We start from the raw sequence: 19,040 nt of genomic DNA on the forward strand, positions 1-19,040 counted from the left end.
CTCTTACCTTTATTCTCCAAATCCCCAAATGGCCCAGCTTTTTCATTCAGGGAAGGACATTCCCTCTAGAGTACCAAACAGGTACATCTGCTTTTCAGACTGACAGCACCAAAATCCAAGGAATGATGGGATTCTGTAAACCGGCAAGAAAAGGACACAGAAGTATTAGAATCAAGGCTGACACAGAACAGATTTGATGAGAGGTTCCATTCATTTGAAAAATACAAAATGCATACTGACTAGATGTTGAAGGAGAAGCTTCAGAAGAGCAGACATTTACTGAGCAACTATTATGGGTCAAGCCCTGTGTTAAATCATTTAATCCTGGGAGACCAGTTTTGATGGCTCCATGTTTCCGAAGTCACGTATGAGGCCAGGCCAGAATGCAGGGCCACATCTTCCTGCCTCCCAAAACCCTGCCCATCGATCTCGTTTTCTGTCCCCACTAAAGCTATTCCACGCACCTAAGTCCGGAAACCCCAGGTAGAGGGAACAGAAAAACACACCCAGTAACTTCCCTCTGAGAATGTCCTGTCCCTGGATGTCCAGCCCATTCCACAGATGGTGGGGACACTATGAGCCATGGAGGTGGTGTCACAGTCACTAGGTTGTAAGCTTTATCTGAGCTGGACCCTGTCATATGGTAACCTGTGACCGGCAGACACCATGGATTACTCAGGGAACAAAAAGTGTCACTTCACCAGGGGTTCTTATTCTAACTGATCATCAAGATGGCTATATGAGGTGGCCAAATGGGGGGTGATGGAAAATGGGATAAGGGGGCCACTGCTGGTCTTACTAGCTCTGGAAGGACCTCCCAAGACACCTGGAGCAGAGCTGAACGCTCAGCCGGGTGGGTGCAGACACAGACTCTTCTCCTTTGAGGGGCAGTTGGCACAACCGAAAGCCACACTTCTGGGGCCCCGGGGTGGTTCAGTTGATTAAGCCTCTGCCTTCAGCTCAGGTCATGATCCCAGGGTCCTGCGATCGAGCCCCGAAGGGGGTTCCCTGCTCGGTGGGGAGTCTGCTTCTCCCTCTCCCACTGCGCACCCCCCAAATCTGCATGTGTGCATGTGTTCTCTCTCAAATAGATAAATATAATCTGAAAAAAAAAAAAAAAAGCCACAAGATTATGTTGACAGGGTGCCCGGGTGGCTCAGTGGGTTAGAGCCTCTGCCTTTGGCTCAGGTCATGATCCCAGGGTCCTGGGATCGAGTCCTGCATTGGGCTCTCTGCTCAGCAGGGAGCCTGCTTCTCCGTCTCTCTCTGCCTGCCTCTCTGCCTACTTGTGATCTCTGTCTGTCAAATAAATCTTTAAAAAGAGGTTGCCTGGGTGGCTCAGTGGGTTGAGCCTCTGCCTTCGGCTCAGGTCATGATCTCAGGGTCCTCGGATCGAGTCCCGCATCGGGCTCTCTGCAAGGTGGGGAGCCTGCTTCCTCCTCTCTCTCTCTCTCTCTCTCTCTGTCAAATAAATAAAATCTTAAAATAAATAAATAAATAAATCTTAAAAAAAAAAAAAGATTACATTGACAGTGGGTGATTCTACCCTGTTCCAGACCTTCCTCCTGTACCCCCTCAATTTCCCCAGCATCTTAGCCATCAGATCATCAAGAAGATGGAGCTCAGTGAACACGGACTCAGCATCAGTAAGACTGACAGGTTCTGAAGAGGAATTTGCCCCCAAATGTAGGAACAACTGGAGAAAGACCGTCATCCCCAGCCAAGAGCAGATGTCAGGTGGCCTGTCTTCCCCACCATTGATTCCTTCACCCTCGTCCAGGGGAATGTGGTCACAATTAGCTTCTCTGAGCCCCCACGTTGTCACACGCCTCCCTTGGACGTGTTGGCATCATGGACGGACCCACAGCAGCTCTACAGGCCGGGGAGTGCCTGTCTCCTCCCACCCCATGCCCTGCCCCCGTTCTCAGCAGAAGACGCTCACCCAGGGAAGTCCCTTGCCTGGCGATGCACTCAGAAGGCTGTGTCCTCGGCACATCCACGCTCCAGCTATGGGCGGCCTCCCATACTTCTCAGGCACTTTCTTTTTTTGCCTTACTGTCAAAAATGCACTCGCCTTATTGCCTGGAAAAGGCAGCAGCCCGGCTCCTGGTTGTTAGACCGCCTGGATAGGCATTCCAGGTCTACAAGAGTCTTTTTATGGAGCCCGAGCAAGTTACCCTCCAAACCTCAGTTTCTCATCTTAAAGGTTTGTCCTTAGTCTTAAGTGAGAATCTTTGCAGAGCTCAGCACTGAGCCTGCCACGTTGTGAAAACTCAGAATAATCAGCTATTAGAAACACCACTTAGCCAACGCTCTGGCCTGAACTTCTTGGTCTCTTCCCAATGAGGGGGAAAAGGCCCCCCTCCTCCTACCTCAGCACAATGACTTATCCAGCGCAGGGCTCAGCACTCGGGGCAGAGGGAACAAGCAAAGCCCATCAGAATCCATGCAGTGGACCACAACACTCACCCGTCTCCCAGCTGTGCCACCAGCGTTAGACAAGACAGAGCACGCAAGAGGGGCTCTACAAACAGTCAGGTGCTAGAGCACCTTACTGAATCACATCAACACCACCACCAACAAGCGCCATCTTCACAGAACACTTTGCTAAGGAATGTCCTCACAGGACCACACTGAGCACCCGCAGTGACCCGAGGAGGCCAGGTCACCGTGTAAACCTCATCCCCATTTTACAGATGTGGGAACGGAAGGTCAGCGGGGCTGAGGAGGAACTTGCAGCTGCATCTCTGGTCTGCAGGCTCACTCCCTCTTCCTTGAAAGGGGGGTTAGCAATAACACACAACATCAGCTCTTGCAGAAAAAGAACCTCTTTCCAAGGCAGCCAAATTGATTAATGTTTTTAATTAATGTTTTAAGCCACACACACACACACACACGGAGCAATGTTCCATGGAAAACGAAGAGCTAAAACTTCCAAGTTTCTCCTGGGAGCCAGTCCAGCCAGGTGCTCGCTGCCAGAGGGATGGGGGGAGGAGTCCTGAGCCAGCCAGGGAGGTCAGAGTGGTAAGGTCACAGCCCTGCCTCGATACACTGGGCCTGGCAGGCAGTCCAGTCACTTCCCATCCACAGAGATGAGCCAGGGATGAAGGAGACTGGTATAGTACAGGAATCTGTCAATCTCAGCAGAGGAGAGAGCTGGGGTGCAGAGGGAGGCCCGATGTGTAGCAGGTGCCTGGGTCCTGGGCCTAAAGGGGGAGGTGGCTGCTCCTTCCAGAACCTCCCGCCTGACGCTTGGTCCCAAGGACGGGACATCCACCTGCTCTGCAGTGCACGGAGATATGCCGCATGTGAACTGGGGGCTGCAGGCATTCTCCGGATGCTGACGAGAGTTCCCTGATGGGGCCTGGGATCATTGGTGCGGCCCAATGCTGTGTTCAGGTGAGTAAGGGATTGGAGTGCCTGTGACAGGCAGACCCAGGACCCCACGGTGCCCTGGAGGTGAAAAGCAGACTGGGGCCCAGAGAGGAGCCCTCTTTTGTTGTGCTTAGGGACCCCCTTGCTCTGCCAGTGGTATTCCAAGTGAGTAAGTGAGTCCTGTACCCAAGTGTCCTCTACACAATCTGAAGGCGGGGCCGTATCAGCTTCCTATCTCCAACAGGAAGGTGAGGGGCATGGAGTGTGGCACACAACACTGAATAATTAATCAGCAGCTCCACTGGGGGCATGGCGGCCACGCTGTCAGGGCAGCTGGCCTTGAATGCCACCTGGATGCTGCATGGGCAGTGGGGCCAAGTGGGCACACTGACAGCAGCCAGGACCGCCACCTTCTTGGTGCAGGCCCTGAGCCGCTTAGCAAGAGAGAGATCTGGCTGTGAGAAGAGTGACTGCATGGGAATTCCTGGCTTTAAAATCATCAAAATGCCATCTGTTCACTGCAAATAGACCACAGAGGTGGACTACGGCACCTGTAGCAGCAGAGGACAGGATAGCTGTCCCCCAAGAAGCCCCTGAGAGCAGGACCCAAGCTTGGGATGTGTTTGCTCCCTCTGGAAAAGGCCTGGGGGAAAGACATTGACTCAGGTACCTCTGTGCCTCTCCTGCAAGGTCAGCAAAGCTGGTGGAAGCCTCCAGCCTGACCCAGCAGTGATCCCAAGTGACATCACGGAAGTATGGTCAGTAGTGCCCCCAACACTATGAGATCCAGCAGGCTGAATGCAGAGGCAACAAGTGTGCTCAGGACGCAGGTTGCTCAGGTCAGAGCTAGTCCCTACCCGCTAACCGCTGTGCACCCTGGGCAGTCTACTCACCCTCTCTGATCATGTGTAAATCAGGGCTCCTAAGAGCAGTTACCTTTCTGGACGGGGCAAGGATGCATGCAGGGTGTGCAGAGCTCCAAGTACAATGTCTGGTGCAGTAAAGGCTTGAGTCACCCTGGGTTATTCTCAGGGTCTATGTACTGTCTCCACTTGTGTTGCTGAGCAGGCAGATCAGACAGCCTTGGATTCAAATCCCAGCCCTGCCACTTCCTAGGAACATGGCCATGGACCATTCACTTGACCTCCCTATACCTTAGTTTGCTCATTACCAACAAGTCACAACCAAGGATTACAGGACATGAAGTAAAGCAAGCGGTATGGCGTGAACCTTCAGGAATGAGGGCCCCACCCCAAACTGAACAACACTCCATGAAGCAAAACTGGCCCGGACTCTTCAAAACATCAAGGTCAAGAACAGCCAAGGAAATGTTCCAAGATAAAGGGAGGCTAAGGAGACATGGCCATTAAACCCAGCGGTGACCTGGAATCGGGGGAAGAGAATCCCAAGGACATTACTGGGACAGCCGATGAAATTGTGTGTGGCCTGCGGAGGAGAGAAAACAATTGCAGCCACGCTGAATTTCCCGAGTTTGATCGTTACAGGGGGTTTCTGTGAGAATGTCCTTGTTCTTAGGAAAGACATGCTGAATACTTTGGGATAAAAGGGCATGTCTACAACTTACAGATGATTCCCCCAAAAAAGTGTGTGTGCGTGTGTGTGTGTGTGTTTCAGTCGGGGTGAGATCGAACCAGCCACTGGTGATTCTGAGTGTATGTTGGTTCTCCGCATCGCCTCTGCAATGTTTTCTGCCAGTATGAAATCATGTCCAAATGAAAGATGACCGAGGGCCCAGATGCGGGACAGGAGAAACAGACCTGAGGGCTGGCCGCAGCCATCCATGTGAGCCAAAGCACGGGCCTTTCCTACAAAAACCACGTTACCTGCCGTACAAATGTTGTGATGGATTGTGCAGAAAACTACAAAGGATAAAGCTGAAAAGCTGAAATTCAATTTGCACCACCACCCCTCCTGCCAAGAGAAAGAAAGACAAATGGATGCCTCCTCTATGACTAGGCCCCAGGGCCCGGCTTGGCCAGCGCATCGGAGCCATCAAACAGTGTGAGGGGGGTGGGGGGCCTACAAGTGCAGCAGTGCCCCCAGAGGGGGCAGGGCAGCTGGGGCTGGTGTTCACTAGAGGCCAGGCGGTCTTGTAAGAGCTTTCTGCACCCTGAGCTTCCCCACACCCCTCGAGGCAAATGCAATCATTATTCCCATCGCGTGCTGCAGGAAAGTAAGATTGGAAAGAGGCTCCCGTGGGTTTAATCTGGAGCGTTGGGTTCGCTGGGATTTAAGCCCAGCCTGCCTCCATAGGATTTCCATGGGCAGCAGGGAGACAGGCCCCACTGGCCAAAGCAGCAGCCAGCACCCAGACCGGCCCTTCCCCTGAAGCTGAGGCCTCCTGCCTGGCAACATAGGGTCTCGATACAGTGGGAAGCTGCAGGGGGCTGAGACCCTAGCCCCAGCTGGACACCGAGGTGCTCCGCACTGGCTTGCAGATACACTCACGGGCATATATCTTTTATAAGGAGTCCAACCGTGCACACATGATCTCTGGGAGAAACCTAGCAGACTGGGCCCATTAGTGTCATCAGGGAGGAGACACAGGGGTCTGGGGACATGAATGGGGATGGGTCTTCATTGAAAACCTCTTTATTCCTTCTCAGTTTTATCTTGTGAATGACTTACTTATTCAAGAAGGTTTTGGTTTGGTTTGGTTTTATAATACAAAAGAGGAAAAGAAATGGACCCAGTTACTGTGTGAGCTTGCTCTGAGGATGAAGCAGGAGCCATTCCCTACTGCACACGAGAGGGTCCCGGGGGGACAGCTGTCACATACCCCACCACCTCCTGCTTTCAGAGGCCAGAGACAGTCATGCTTCAAGCCCCAGGAGAAGCAGCAGCATCATACTTGAGGAGAGTAGATCTGTGGGCCAAAGAGACCAGCCCGGAGGGCCTGGTACCCAGCGGTGCTGTTAAGGTGACATGGGAAAGCCACCTAACATAATGTGATCTCACTGGCAGCTTCCCCTGCACCATGGAAGGGTCCCACCTCAGACTCTCCTCTGTGGATGCACGCTTACATTCAACTTTCCCTCACAGACACCCTCCCACCTTTCCTCCCACCCCAGAGGTGTCGACTTATTAAATCAACGCCAAAGGTAAACAGTTTTCTTTTCTCCAACCCCAAAACCTCCTTTCCTGCCGGTGCGCTTGGGTCTTGTCTCCCAGAACATCAAAGGCATTGCTTTCGGTAAAAGCCTCTCGGATCATCAGGTGACTGCCGTGTGCAGATAAAAACAACCCACCACATGCCAGGCTGGGCCCCCTGTGGGGTGGCGAGTGGGCTAGGAGGAAACGGTGACCTGCATGGAGCCAAATACTGGCCTCTCTGCTCAAGTCCACGGCTGCCTGGTGACCTTGCCAGTCCCTCCGCCTGTGACCTTGCCATGTCCCTTTCCCAGCTCTGGGCTTCTCACAGAGGAAGGGGGTTGAGCTGAGCAACCTTGAGATCTCTTTCAGATCTAAAATTCACTGATTCCATCTCATCCTCCCTGCTCAGAGTCTGTACTTCTAAATGTAGTGGCAGTTCATTTACATACAGGAAAAAAAAAAAAAGAAAACAACAAGATTACGTGGTTGCTAATACCCTGAGCTGTAGTTTTTGGTGACTCAGAGGAGAAAACATTTTTCCACTCAACCCAAAAGAGTGGTCCCTCCATTCTCCAATTGCTCAAATGATGTAAGTCCTGGGCCAGTGGGACCCTTGGGGAAGTTCCATGCTGCTGGGAGCACAAACGTCAGTGAGCCGAGATGAAGCAGGGAATTTCCCTTGGCTGACAGGTGCACTGACAGATGGGTTGGATGGAGAGTCCCCTCCCTGAATAAAACACCCCTTACCCATTCATTCTCTATCTTAGTAAGTCTATATTCCTTAGGGGGGCAAGGAAACACGGGGCTTAACACTGGCCCAGGGACCACCACCCAGGAAGTCACACCCCCAGCATGAAGATTACCTCTTCCAGGAAACCAATGTTGAACCACCACCCACCTTGGCTTGGCTGAAGACAATGACCTTGCTCAAGGTTGCATATCCTTCCAACAGAGCCTACATACAATGACTGGTCAAACCCTTATCTCAATTCTGGACCATTCCAAGGGCCATTCCAGCTCTAGGGCTCCCATGGGGTTGGCTGAAGCGTTTGTTGGGACACTGGTAGAGCCTAACTTCTCCCTCTGCCCAACCCTAAATCCTCTCCCCTCAGTTACATAGCTGTTGTTCCCGAAGTCATGCCATAATAAACAAGCGGCTTACTAATCTCCAGCTCAGCATCTGCTTTCCGGGAAACCCAACCTGCATCAAGAAGCTCCTTATGCTAGATGCTCAGGCCCTATGGCACCAGGACAAAGCCTCCAGGAGTAGGACAAGCAAACATCCCATTCAGCAGATGGGAGTTCCTTCCTTGGAGCAACCTACTGGTGGCAAGGATGCTGAAGTTTGGGCTCAGGGCTACAAGCAGTGAATGAGCTGTATGGGTGTGACCACCTGTAGTGGTTGTAATGTGTGGCTGAGTCCCAGATCCTTCTAGAGTCTCATTTTCCTGGTCTTTCTCCCACAGCACCCAGTGTAGGAAAGGAGCTTGGTAAAATATCTATTGAATGGTAAGATGATGAATGGATGGATACATGGATGGATGGAAAGATGGAAAGACAGAGCTCATTGAACAAAGAAGTCACACCTAGAGAAGCTAGACAACAAATGGAAGGTAACAATGACTCTAAGCTAAATCGTATAATTCCCGTAAAGCGTATCACAGTTCCCCAGAAGCATCGATGGTGAAGATGACAACTACACCCCCCGTGGAGACCTCCTTGGAGGTGGTGACCTGGGATGAGCAGCCTGGAAGTGAGAGAAGAGTGGAGGGTACACGAAGTAAGAGAAATGAGACATTAGCCTTAGCAAACTGAATCCCAACGCTGCTCATCAGATACTGAGTGAAAAACAAGACCCTCTTCAGCAGGGTCGCCATGACTGCCCAGTGATGGAGAATGGGGAGCGCCTTCTACAACCATAACGTCACTATGAATGCAGGCTCTGACGCTCTCATCACTGGCAGAGGCGGTCGCCGATAGAGGGGCTTGTAAACGGTACTGTGGTTTGGGGACTTAATCCTACAGAGATAGGAAGCCACTGAGGTTGAGGAGCAGAGACACTAGGTGACAGAATCGACTCAAGAATTCTTTAATCACCCATCCCTCCGGTTGTTGGCAGTTGCTCTGAACCCTCAGTCTGCTGTGCTTCTGGGCCAGGTGGGGACTCGGGGTGCCCAGAGCCTCCATGCTGAGAAGGTAGCCTTGGGGGAAGAATCAACACTGGAGGACCACAGACCCCAGGCTCAGTATCCCCTCAGAAGTGTACGGACCCTGGGACCATCCTCGTCAGGCACTCGTCTAGCCCACTGAAGTCCTCGTTTCTGAGGGCAATGCCCGGGGAACACAGCAGTGCAGAGGGAAAGGGGGTAACCAGGGAAGCTGGCGTCTGTGCGAGCAAGAATCAGGCAAGAGTACAATGGGGAGGGAGAAGGTTTACCTGGGAAAATCGCGAACATGTTTCAAGGGACATAACGGGGCAGTTTGCTAAGCAGCCCGGTGTGTCCCAGAAAACACGGATGCCTTGGGCCCATGACCACTCGTCCCTGAGCTGGGAGCATCTAAAAGGCTAAAACTGTTGAGACTATCAGAGGCAGCAGGCAGGGGTGACAACTCAGAGAACCAACGTCAGCGCCAGCCAGGTGTCAGATTGAAGGGGAAAGTCACAGAGAGGCAGTACGGCTCACAGCTGAAGCAGACGGGCTTTGCTGCTGAGCAACCTGGGCTGGAGGTGAGGCTCCACCACTTCCTTCCTGAGCAACCTGGCCGAGGCAGAGGCCACCTCCCCGAGCCTCTCGGCCTGTCTGTGATACAAACCTAGTGGGGAGCCTGCAGAGGTGAACCGCACCTATGCCTGGCCCCAACAGACATGCAGGTGGTGCTTGAAAGTGGACGCTGGGTTAAGAGATCGCACATCACAGGCCTGTCTAGGAACCTTCCCAAGTAAGCCTTCCAACGGCACAAAACACATTCTGAGGGGTTCGAGTCCCCTGGGAGGCCCCTCCAGGGGCCTGATGTAGTTGGGGCGGGAACGGTGAGGGACCATAGCCCAATTTAACCCAAACACATAGATTTCAGTTGCAAAAGGGGTGTGAGGGCTTTGAGAAAGCAGCCTCTTTGCCTTCCTGGAGAAGGAAATGAAGCTTCATGACCCAAGGGGCTCCTCTAAACTCACACAGCAAGCCAACGGCTGTGAAGAAACGACGCAGGGGGGGGACCCTGACTCTCAGGCAGTCAGTTCAAAGGCGGGGGTCACTGGATGCATACTCCAAGGTCAACTGCTCAAGAGGTCCCAGTGTCTTGGTATACCCCAAGACCAAGTTCACAGCTCTCACTCTCGGCCTGGTGAAACAGGCGAAAGGAGAAGCAAGTGGAGAATGAAAATCTGGGCAGAGAGAGAGATACCGCTCCACTTCTCAGAAGAGGGTGAGTCTATCCCAGATCACTCCCCAGAGCTAGACTGGGGCAGGATAAGGCACACAGGCCGAGGTGCCTCAAGGCGACTCAGTCCATAAACATCAGGAATGAGAGAAGTTAGGAACTGAGGAGAAACCAGTTCCTTCCTTGTTAAGAAATCACCACTCCCAGACACTCTTGCCATGTCTTGTCCAGAGTCACACATGGTCTCCATCTGCCCACAACGCAGACCCATGCAAGTGGCTATGTGACTTCTCCCTGGGCAGGGACGACAGAAGAACAAGACTTCTTACAAGTCTAAATGATTCCAAGTGACCACAAGTCAACCATCAACGCAAGCATCAGCCCAGACAAAGGACAGGAACCCTGGCATCGAAGGATCGACCAATCCCACAGAAATCACGTGTAATGGCCGCTCATGCCAGCCTCCTTGGTGCCAGGCCCCGGCAGGCTTTCCATGTGATCTCAAATTCTAAAAGCCAGTCATATTGTCCCCAAGTCACAGTTGGGTAAAATGAGGCTCAGAGAGCTTCCCTAAGACACAGCCAGATCTGAACGCATACATTGTGAAGTGTCCTAGGCTAATACCCCTTCCTCCAGTCCTGTTGCTTTTCCCCCACACCCTTCCCATTGGAAATCCCTGTTTTAAGGGCATTAAGTCAACACAAGGTTGATTTTCTGTGATCAACACGGAAGATGCTGACCACACAGCACAGGGGGTTGCCCGCAGCCATGAGGCCAACCTCACAAATGCATTAGAGGGGGGCCTGTTCCAGATTGGGATTGGGAGAGGGAACCTCTGAAGCTTCATTTAACCCTAATATTCTTTGAGTTCAAACTGAAATTTCCGTTCCCGTGCAACCATCCCCCTTCAGGCAAATATAGGTGTTTCTACGGGTCCAAAGATGTAAGCTTCACTCTTCTCAGGGACAACAAGTCTCTTCGTACTCCATCCTGGCTTCTCCTGACTGGTTCCGGCCTTCCTGGGGAGCAAGGATTCAGCTGGAGAGCTGGGTGGGCACGACAGCCCGGCAGAGAGAAACAGGAGCAGATGAACCTCCTGACCCCACAGGATGTGGCGAGGTGAAGCAGCGAGACAAAGAGAGAGAATCTGAGAAAGTCATCAAGCAACGCCAACAGCGGCATGAAGAGCTTTAACAGGAATGAACGTGCGGGGACTTTTCTTCTTCTTCTTCTTCTTTTTTTTTTTTTTTTTTTTTTTTTTTAGCTAGAAAGCCCAAAATAGTTGAAAGAGTTGGGTCTCAAAGCTTTTTGAAGAAAAACCATGCCTTGTTCCTAAGACACATTGAGGCGGCAAGTATGAGGTTTGGCGTCACGAAGCCTACAAGGGCCGGTTCAGTTGCACACGAGCTCCGCGGTGTGAGCTAGGACCGTTGTGCCGGCCCCAGCCTTCACCCTCAGGAGCCAGCGTGCTGATGCGCGTTTTGCACAAAGCCTCGATTTTGAAGCTCACTCGTCTTAAGTAAAGCCTGCGTGGCAACTGGCTCCCCTTGAAGGTGTCCGCGTGGAAAATAATGAAGCTGGCGGGAGGAACAGCCAAGAGCAGGATTCCCAGAGACAGTTGATAAACAAGCAGATGAAAAAAACGTGGCCTCATGAAGGATAAAAAAGCATAAATTTAACAAGAGACCGTTTCGCATCTACTGGATTATGAATTTTTTAATATATTTTTTAAAGATATTATTTATTTATTTGACAGAGATCACAAGTAGGCAGAGGCAGGCAGAGAGAGAGGAGGAAACAGGCTCCCTGCTGAGCAGAGAGCCCGATGTGGGGCTCGATCTCAGGACCCTGAGATCACGACCTGAGCCGAAGGCAGAGGCTTCAACCCACTGAGCCACCCAGGCGCCCCGGATTATCATTTTTTTTAAGCTAATAATACGTGGTGTCGATGAGGCTGCAGCAGAGCTGGCCAACCCACATGTGGATGGCGGCTGCGCCAACAACCTTATTTGAAAGTAATTTGGCGATACAGGTCGAGAGCCATAAAACGGTGCCTTCTGACTCAATAAGCTTTCTGCTGAGGATGTGTCCAAAGGATTTTGCAAGAAGGGAAGAGTTCTGTGCACAGAGCTCTTCACTGCACCCTGAAGTGCTAGAGCAAACCGCTGGGAACCTTAATTTTCGACAGGAGAGAAGTGGTTTCGAATATAATTTATCGACTTGATGAGCCATTACACGCGCTTTGAAAATGGTCATTTGCAAGGTGCTTCAACAAAATGGAACAATACCTATGATCTGATGTCAGATAAAAAACATGACGAAATATTTCCTATACCTATGCCCTTATGAAATTGTAAGTTAATAAATGGACACACCTGTCACACATCTGAAGACAATCTGATGGGGGGACAGGGTGGAGGGCAGTGTTATTGATGTTGTTTTCTCATCCATTTCCATTTTTTTAAAGAAATTTTTATTAGAGAGAGAGAGAGAGCATGGGTGCATGTATGAGCAGGGGGAGGGGCAGAGGGAGAGAGAGATAAGCAGACTCCCCACTAAGCAGGGAGTCGGATGTAGGGCTCAAACCCAGGAACCCCCAAGATCACAACCCGAGTCGAAATCACGAGACACTCAACCGAGTGAGCCGCCCAGGTGATGATTATTTTCCATTGGCCAAACTTCAATAATGTGTAGGAAAGAAATGGGTGGAACTCTGGGGTACTAGGAATAGAATTCAGGAGATGAGAAACAAGCAAATCCCAGAGGCACCTGTGGATCAACGCTACGACACGTGATCTCCAATCAGTGAATGGAACTGTCGGCACCCAAGGGGTCATACGTTAGTGACAGGAGTGTCCCAGGCCTTGTGTTGCCTCCAGCAGTATCTGATCACGTCCAGTTCATAAGACCAGCTCTCCTCCTCTCCGCCACGCCCATGGCACTCGAACAGAAATAGAAGAGCCCATCTCTGTACAGATTTAAATGCCCAACCTCCTAAACCAAAACTCTGCTGAGAGGCCTAAAATTAATTAAAATACCAAATTTCCCAAACCAAGTCTTTTTCAAAAAAGCAACTTGAACGGGTTTCTACACGTGGAACTCGAGGTCATATGGGACTTTCATTTTCTATAGCGGAGGACCCCACCGGGATTTCTGGTGTGAACAGTAATCTCAACCGAGAGCTGTCCCCACTGGGAGCCCCAAGCAGGGACACTCAAGTCAGCATTGGGGAGTCACAGGTGACCAGTCCCGACGGCCAACCCTACCAGCCCCGCACCACCGCATCTCTTCTGTCACCCTGGGACCTCTGATCTGCCTCCAGCCAGTGGGGTCCTTTCAACACCTTCCCCACCGGGGTGGGGTGAGGGGTGAGAGAGCCATGTCCACTCTGCTGTCCACTCTGCACGGTGCCCGGCAGTGGGGGGTGCTCCCTAGCTGCTGGGTCGCTTCGTCACGCTCATTTCCTTGTCTGGTCGACTGGTCTCCAAGTGCTCTGTGTGCCCTGTGTGGGGAAAGAGGGCACCCATGCAAATGAGAGAGGGCAGCTCCACCTTGCTTGCCAAGGAGGGTCACCTGGGAGCTTTGGAAAGCACAGAGGCTCTGGTGCCTCCCAGAACGATGTCATCAGGTTTCCCGGAGGCGTGGCCCTGGCACAGTAGTTTCGTAAAGCTGATTCTGCGGTGCCACGGGGCAAGGGCACACAGGGTGAGGGACCAGCAGGGCCTGTGATTTCTCCTCCAAAGCCCCAAGCCCACGACAGTGTAAGGCAGGAGTCTTTTTTTAATTTATTTAGGCCACGATTCAACAGCTCCTTTTGGAACAAACACTCTCAGAGTGACTGGCAAATGGAGAGGGGTTCCCCCACTCCCTGCCTCCTGCTCAGCCCAGGGATTTCCTGCAAAGCACTAGAGCGGGCCAGCTGGAGCGACCTGCCTCGTGAGGCCGCTGGGAAGCACCTGATCGACTTGGGCAGTGACGAGCCACAGAGGGACATGCATCCCCGGGGCCACCCCAGTCTTCTGCCCCTCTTGTGCAGACTCCTGTGTGTCTCCGGCACAGTGGCAGCAGACGGGCCCTGTTTGCACAGGCGGCCAGCCCAGCCCCTCCAGAGGGCCAGGTGGAAAGTGCAGGAGGACCCCTCTTCTGGGAAGCGGGCCTAACCTTCCCTGGGCACTGCTGAGGGAGAGGCCATGTGCTCCATGCCAGGCCCAGAAAAGGCTCTCAACCACAGTGGCAGGAGCTACCGTTGGTGGGAAGTGCCACTGAAGGGAGACACTCCTTCTGGGAGAAGGTTAACCCTCTGCCTGGGGTCGCGGACAGCAACAGCAGCTCCTGGGGTTGCGGACAGCAACAGCAGCTGCTGGCTTCCCAGGGGCGGGCTCTCCCAGTTCTGGAGGCTGGAAGTCCTGTGAATGTGTCACATGGCCCCGCTCTCGCAGAAGGCCCTAGAAAGAATCTCACTTGCCCCTCTCCTGGCTTCTGGCGGCCAGCAGTCCCTGACACCCCTTGGCTTGCAGCAGCAGGGTCTAATCTCTGCCCCATCTTCACATGGCCTTTGTCCCCCATGTACCTCTGTGCGTCCATCCTCTGACAAAAACACCAGCCATTGGCTTTAGAGTCGGCCCTACTCCAACCTCACCTTAATTCAGTGACATCCACGCAGACCCTACTTCCAAATAAGGTCACATTCACAGGTACTAAGGATTAGGACTTAAACACACTTTTTGGGGGTACACAAGTCAACCTACTACACAGCCACCACCCTGCCTACCTCCTGCTCTTATCAGAACCTCTCCAATATGCTCCACTGGGCAGCTCTCATCTAAGCCAGTGTGCAGGTGGGCTGGGACCTCCCCGCACCTTCAGTCAGCAGGGATGCACGGAGCCCCTCCCACAGATCCCGGGGGGAGCCTGGGCACAGCATGTCAGTGAGACGAGAGGAGCTGCACCTGCCACCCTGGCCCCCATCTCTGGGAACTCTGAGCGGCTGCATTCACATCAGCATGACCCTGGCTTCTTCTGAACAGTAGTTCTGAAAGGGAGCCATCTCACACCATAACCCCTACCAACCCAGAGCTCTGCACTCAAGAGGCACCCAGGTCCAGGGTCTCTGGACAGCAGAGGTTCTCAGACCCGTCCCCATCAGAAGGGAAGCTGAGCACAGATCTTGCTAAGAAGCCAGGCAGGTGGGTGTCACTGAAAAAAGGGCACACGCACCCCTGGGAGTGGCAGGTCACTCCATACGGTTCTGAGAGATCCAGAACTTCTCCCTCCCTGCCATTTGGAAAACCCTGAGCGCTGAATCTGTCCAATCAGCCAGGTGGTCCATCTACAAACATTTCTCAGGCTTCACTTTACTGTCCGTGATTGTTTGCCGGGCACAAACACCAGCAAAACAGGACAGCAAAGAGTGAAACTGGCCCTCCAAGGTCATAGGATTCCAGGGCCTTCAAACCCCAAAGAGCCCTCCCGATGAAGCAGCTAGGAATACCGCAGGCATCAATAAATGTTAGTTGTGGTAAACTGACCAGACAGACTTTTCCAGTCCATAAATGAGGCCTGTGTGTGCTCAAATAGTTTTCAGTGACCTGCTGTGTGACCTTGGGCTAGTTACAGAGCCCCATGAGTGAGCTCATCTGCTTATCTAGATGTACGACCCTGAGATTAAAAGGAGTCTTGAAGTACTTGGCATAGTTTCCCTTTCTGTCTTTATGGCAGAAGGACCGACCAGGTACACTGCTCCTTCTTTAAGAGAGGTCTCAAAGCAGGCGGTGAAAAGACAAGTGAACCTTCCCTAAAGGGGCCCCATTCTCCACGTGGCCACAAGGCATGTTCTGGAGCCAGCCACACTGAGCCTTGGGTTAGGGGGTGGGCTGGGGCAGCTACAGACCCCATGGTTCCATCCTGAACATGAAGAACATTCCTGCTTCGTGTGGTGGCCCCAATGTTAGCATCTGCCATTTATCTTCCTTCCCACCAAAGTTGTACTGCAGTCCTACTTTGTGCCACATACTGGGGTCTGGGAGATGGGGTGACAAACCAAGGGACAAAGACCCACCCAGTCTTCAGGGGACTAACCTAGGGTCCTCTCCTCCCTCTACCCCTTCTCCAAGCCCCCCAGGACTTGATCCCTTCTTCTGATTCAGTGCCCAGCTCACGCCTGATCTTCCTCAAGAGGTCCCCAGTCTAGTTTTCCATCCAAAGGCAGGCCCTGCCCTCCTCCTGACCTCTCCCTTTGTCACAGTAGGTGGATGCTCGTTCCTGTACAAAGCACATAACCTACAGTCAGCCTGGGGTGACATCCCAGGAGCCTCCAGAAGCAAACACTCATTACTTGGGGAGCTGCAGGGGACCCCCCCAGTTAGTCTTCCTGAGCCGGGGGCAGCAGCCCAGTGGGGTCCCCCTGCTGGGGGTGAAGGGGCTGGAGAGAAAGGAAGGAGCCACTCTGATGTCCCCAGCAGCAGACGCGCCTGGCTACGAACCTGAAAGAGGCAAGGTCGGGCCCCGTAAACATGTGGCTCGCACAAAGTCGGTCCCACGCTCCTCTGCGGCCCAAACCTGATTCTCCCGTCTTAGCCACCAGAGTCCAGAGCCCTGGAAGGGAACACAAGCAGGGACGACCTTGAGCTCCACCTAGAAAGGCTCAGAACCGCCAGCTAGCCCTTCAGCAGGAGCAGAGCTGAGACCAAGGAAACCCTTCAGAGAGCCAAACAAGTCAGGTGCCCCCACCTGCAGGGCCCTATGGGGTAGACAGGAACCATTAATTTAAATATAAATAAGTAAATTCACATGAAAATTGCTGTTTCTCAGATGCCACAGCCCCATGTCAAGTGCTCTGTAGCCACATGTGGCCAGGGGCTCAGGTATCACCCCACACAGGGCTTCACGCTGCTCCAGAACTTTCCTCTGGCTACCTGCAAGTGGAACAAGACCCAGCCCACCCTGCGGCCCCATCTACACCAGGCGTCCCCAAGGCATAGTGTTAAATCTCTCCAAACGGAGAGAAGTGGGTCATGGCTCAGAAATGAAGGAAGAACAGCGGGTTAGAGTCCCCGAACTTGAGGCCTACGTGCAGCTCTGCCACTGACTGGGCAGCAACCCCAAGCAACCAGCGTCACCTGTGAGCACCTCAGTTGCCTGGTCCACATCCCAGGAAGGGAGATGCACTCCCTGCCCCTTCCCGCAGCCGCTCAGTCTTCGGGGACTACCAGCGTGCCCGCGTCACAAAGAGAACTCCTGCTCAAGCGGCATTCTGTGAGATGTGATTAGCAGCCTCCTCTTCTCATTAGGGAAACGCCAGCTCTACTGACCCACCAGGAGTTAACGGACTCTTAGTAATGAAATTGAACTTAATACAAACAAGGAAGAGACCGTCTCCACATGCCCCCTGCAAAACTCCTAGAACCGGAATTGCCATTAGTCTTACTTGTTATGAAATGCTCTTTGGCTGGTTTTCCAGCCCTAACTGTGCACTAAAGGAAGCGTGCCTCCCAAGACCTCTGCCATCGGGTACTGGTCCCATCGGTGCCCTGAGCTGTGGGCTGCTACATCCCGTGAGCTGAGAAGGCATGGCCAATACACATTTCTGAATGGATGGGCAAACATCAGGCCTCCTGCTCTGACAGGAGGGGCAGCTGCGCCACGGGGCAGGAGAACGGGGACTCCTCAAAGACGCCGCTCCTCTCGGACCTGTCCAAGGTGCATCCTCCTCCGCATGGCCTTCTGTCACCCCAGCTGCCTGTCCTGACCCCCACCTGCGGTTTGCCTGTGTGGACTCTGGCTGGGTTTCCTCTTCTCCCCTCCGGCTGTGAGCCCTCGAGAGTGGGGACATGTCCATCCCCACTAGCCACCTGGCCCTTTGCAAGGGTCACAGCAAGAATACATAATCCCAGAACTGGAAAGATAATCCAACTGCTTAGCCTACGTAATGTGCAAGGTAAGAATCACTGAGGTGGGGTGACCTGCTAGGACAGAGCCCCAGGGGCCCAGACCACAGACCCACTGGCCTCTACATCCAGCCCAACCCGGACTTCTGGCCTAATCAGCTTTCTCCCCCACACAGAGCAGTCCTTGTTGTCTCCCCAGGGCAGAAAACAGTGCCTGCTGCATTGCACATACATGGTATTATGTCTGTTGAATGACTATCTGTTCATTGAACCAGGAGCTCAAAGGAGGCATATATAAATTTAGTCTTCGTTTTGCAAATGTTGCTCAAACACAGAGCTGCCCTCTGAATGGAAAAACAAAAACTATCTAAGGATATGAATTCCCTCTGGGCTCATACTTCTGGGAAGTGCTCCGCCATGGTCTTCCTCAAAGAAGGCAGGAAAGTGTGAGTGAGAGGAGCAGTCCTTGGAGGGCTTCCAGTAGCAACTGCAGCACAAGCAATGCTTCATTCACCAGACGGCCACCAAGACTTACGAGGTTGGGAATCTCGAGAGAGACAAGGCCCGTCCCTGCAGCTAAGAACACATGGGGAAAGCAGACAGTGAGCAAAGCCTGGAGGGAAGTGATGGGAGACCGGGACCCACAGAGCAGAGGCAAGTGCTAGGAGCAGCCTGGGACCGGGGCAGAAAGGCTGCCTGGAGGCAGTGGCAGACCCGAAAACTTGGAACACACACTGTAGATACCTCCAGGAGGAAGAGACTGCTGGGCCAGAGGAGGGCCAGATGAGACCCCGATTCTGTAGGGGAAAGAAAAGAGCCACGGGGCAGGTCAGACCTCACAGGTACATCCTTTCCCCAACCCCTACCCCATTCCCTGACCACCTCACTGCGGATCTGACACCATTCACACAACTGTAGGTCTCAGTCTGCTCCTCTGTTAAAGAGGGACACTAAACTGGAGAAAAATCCCCATTAGACAGGAAAAAAGCCCAAGCCTGGAATTTAGGAGGCCCAGGTCCCAGCCAGCCCCTTGAGGCCCCTCCATGCTCTTGCCTACAAAATAAGGTCACAGCAAAGCTAGATGATCTTTAATGTTGCAGCTGAGCTAAAACAAATTCAGGGAGTCAGTGACATCCATCTCAAGGCGCTGGTCTCCAGGTGAGGAAGGAACATATGTGTCAAAAACCTATCCAGTTGGGACGCCTGGGTGGCTCAGCTGGTTAAGCAGCTGCCTTCAGCTCAGGTCATGATCCCAGCGTCCTGGGATCGAGTCCCACATCGGGCTCC

At 52.9% G+C, this 19,040-nt stretch overlaps 1 long non-coding RNA gene across 2 annotated transcripts in view; it reads right to left on the reverse strand.

The window, feature by feature from the left end:
• The window catches only part of LOC111146782, a 223,925-nt gene that overhangs the window by 80,146 nt on the left and 124,739 nt on the right, over nucleotides 1-19,040 (reverse strand). For both annotated transcript variants that reach the window (XR_002640561.1, XR_002640562.1), the window contains exon 3: nucleotides 8-133. This is a non-coding gene — a long non-coding RNA (uncharacterized LOC111146782). The remainder of the gene's footprint in view (nucleotides 1-7; nucleotides 134-19,040) is intronic.

The sequence above is a fragment of the Enhydra lutris genome, unplaced genomic scaffold (assembly GCF_002288905.1).
Source record: "Enhydra lutris kenyoni isolate GAN:26980312 unplaced genomic scaffold, ASM228890v2 scaffoldscaffold14, whole genome shotgun sequence".
Taxonomy (NCBI): Eukaryota; Metazoa; Chordata; class Mammalia; order Carnivora; family Mustelidae; genus Enhydra; species Enhydra lutris.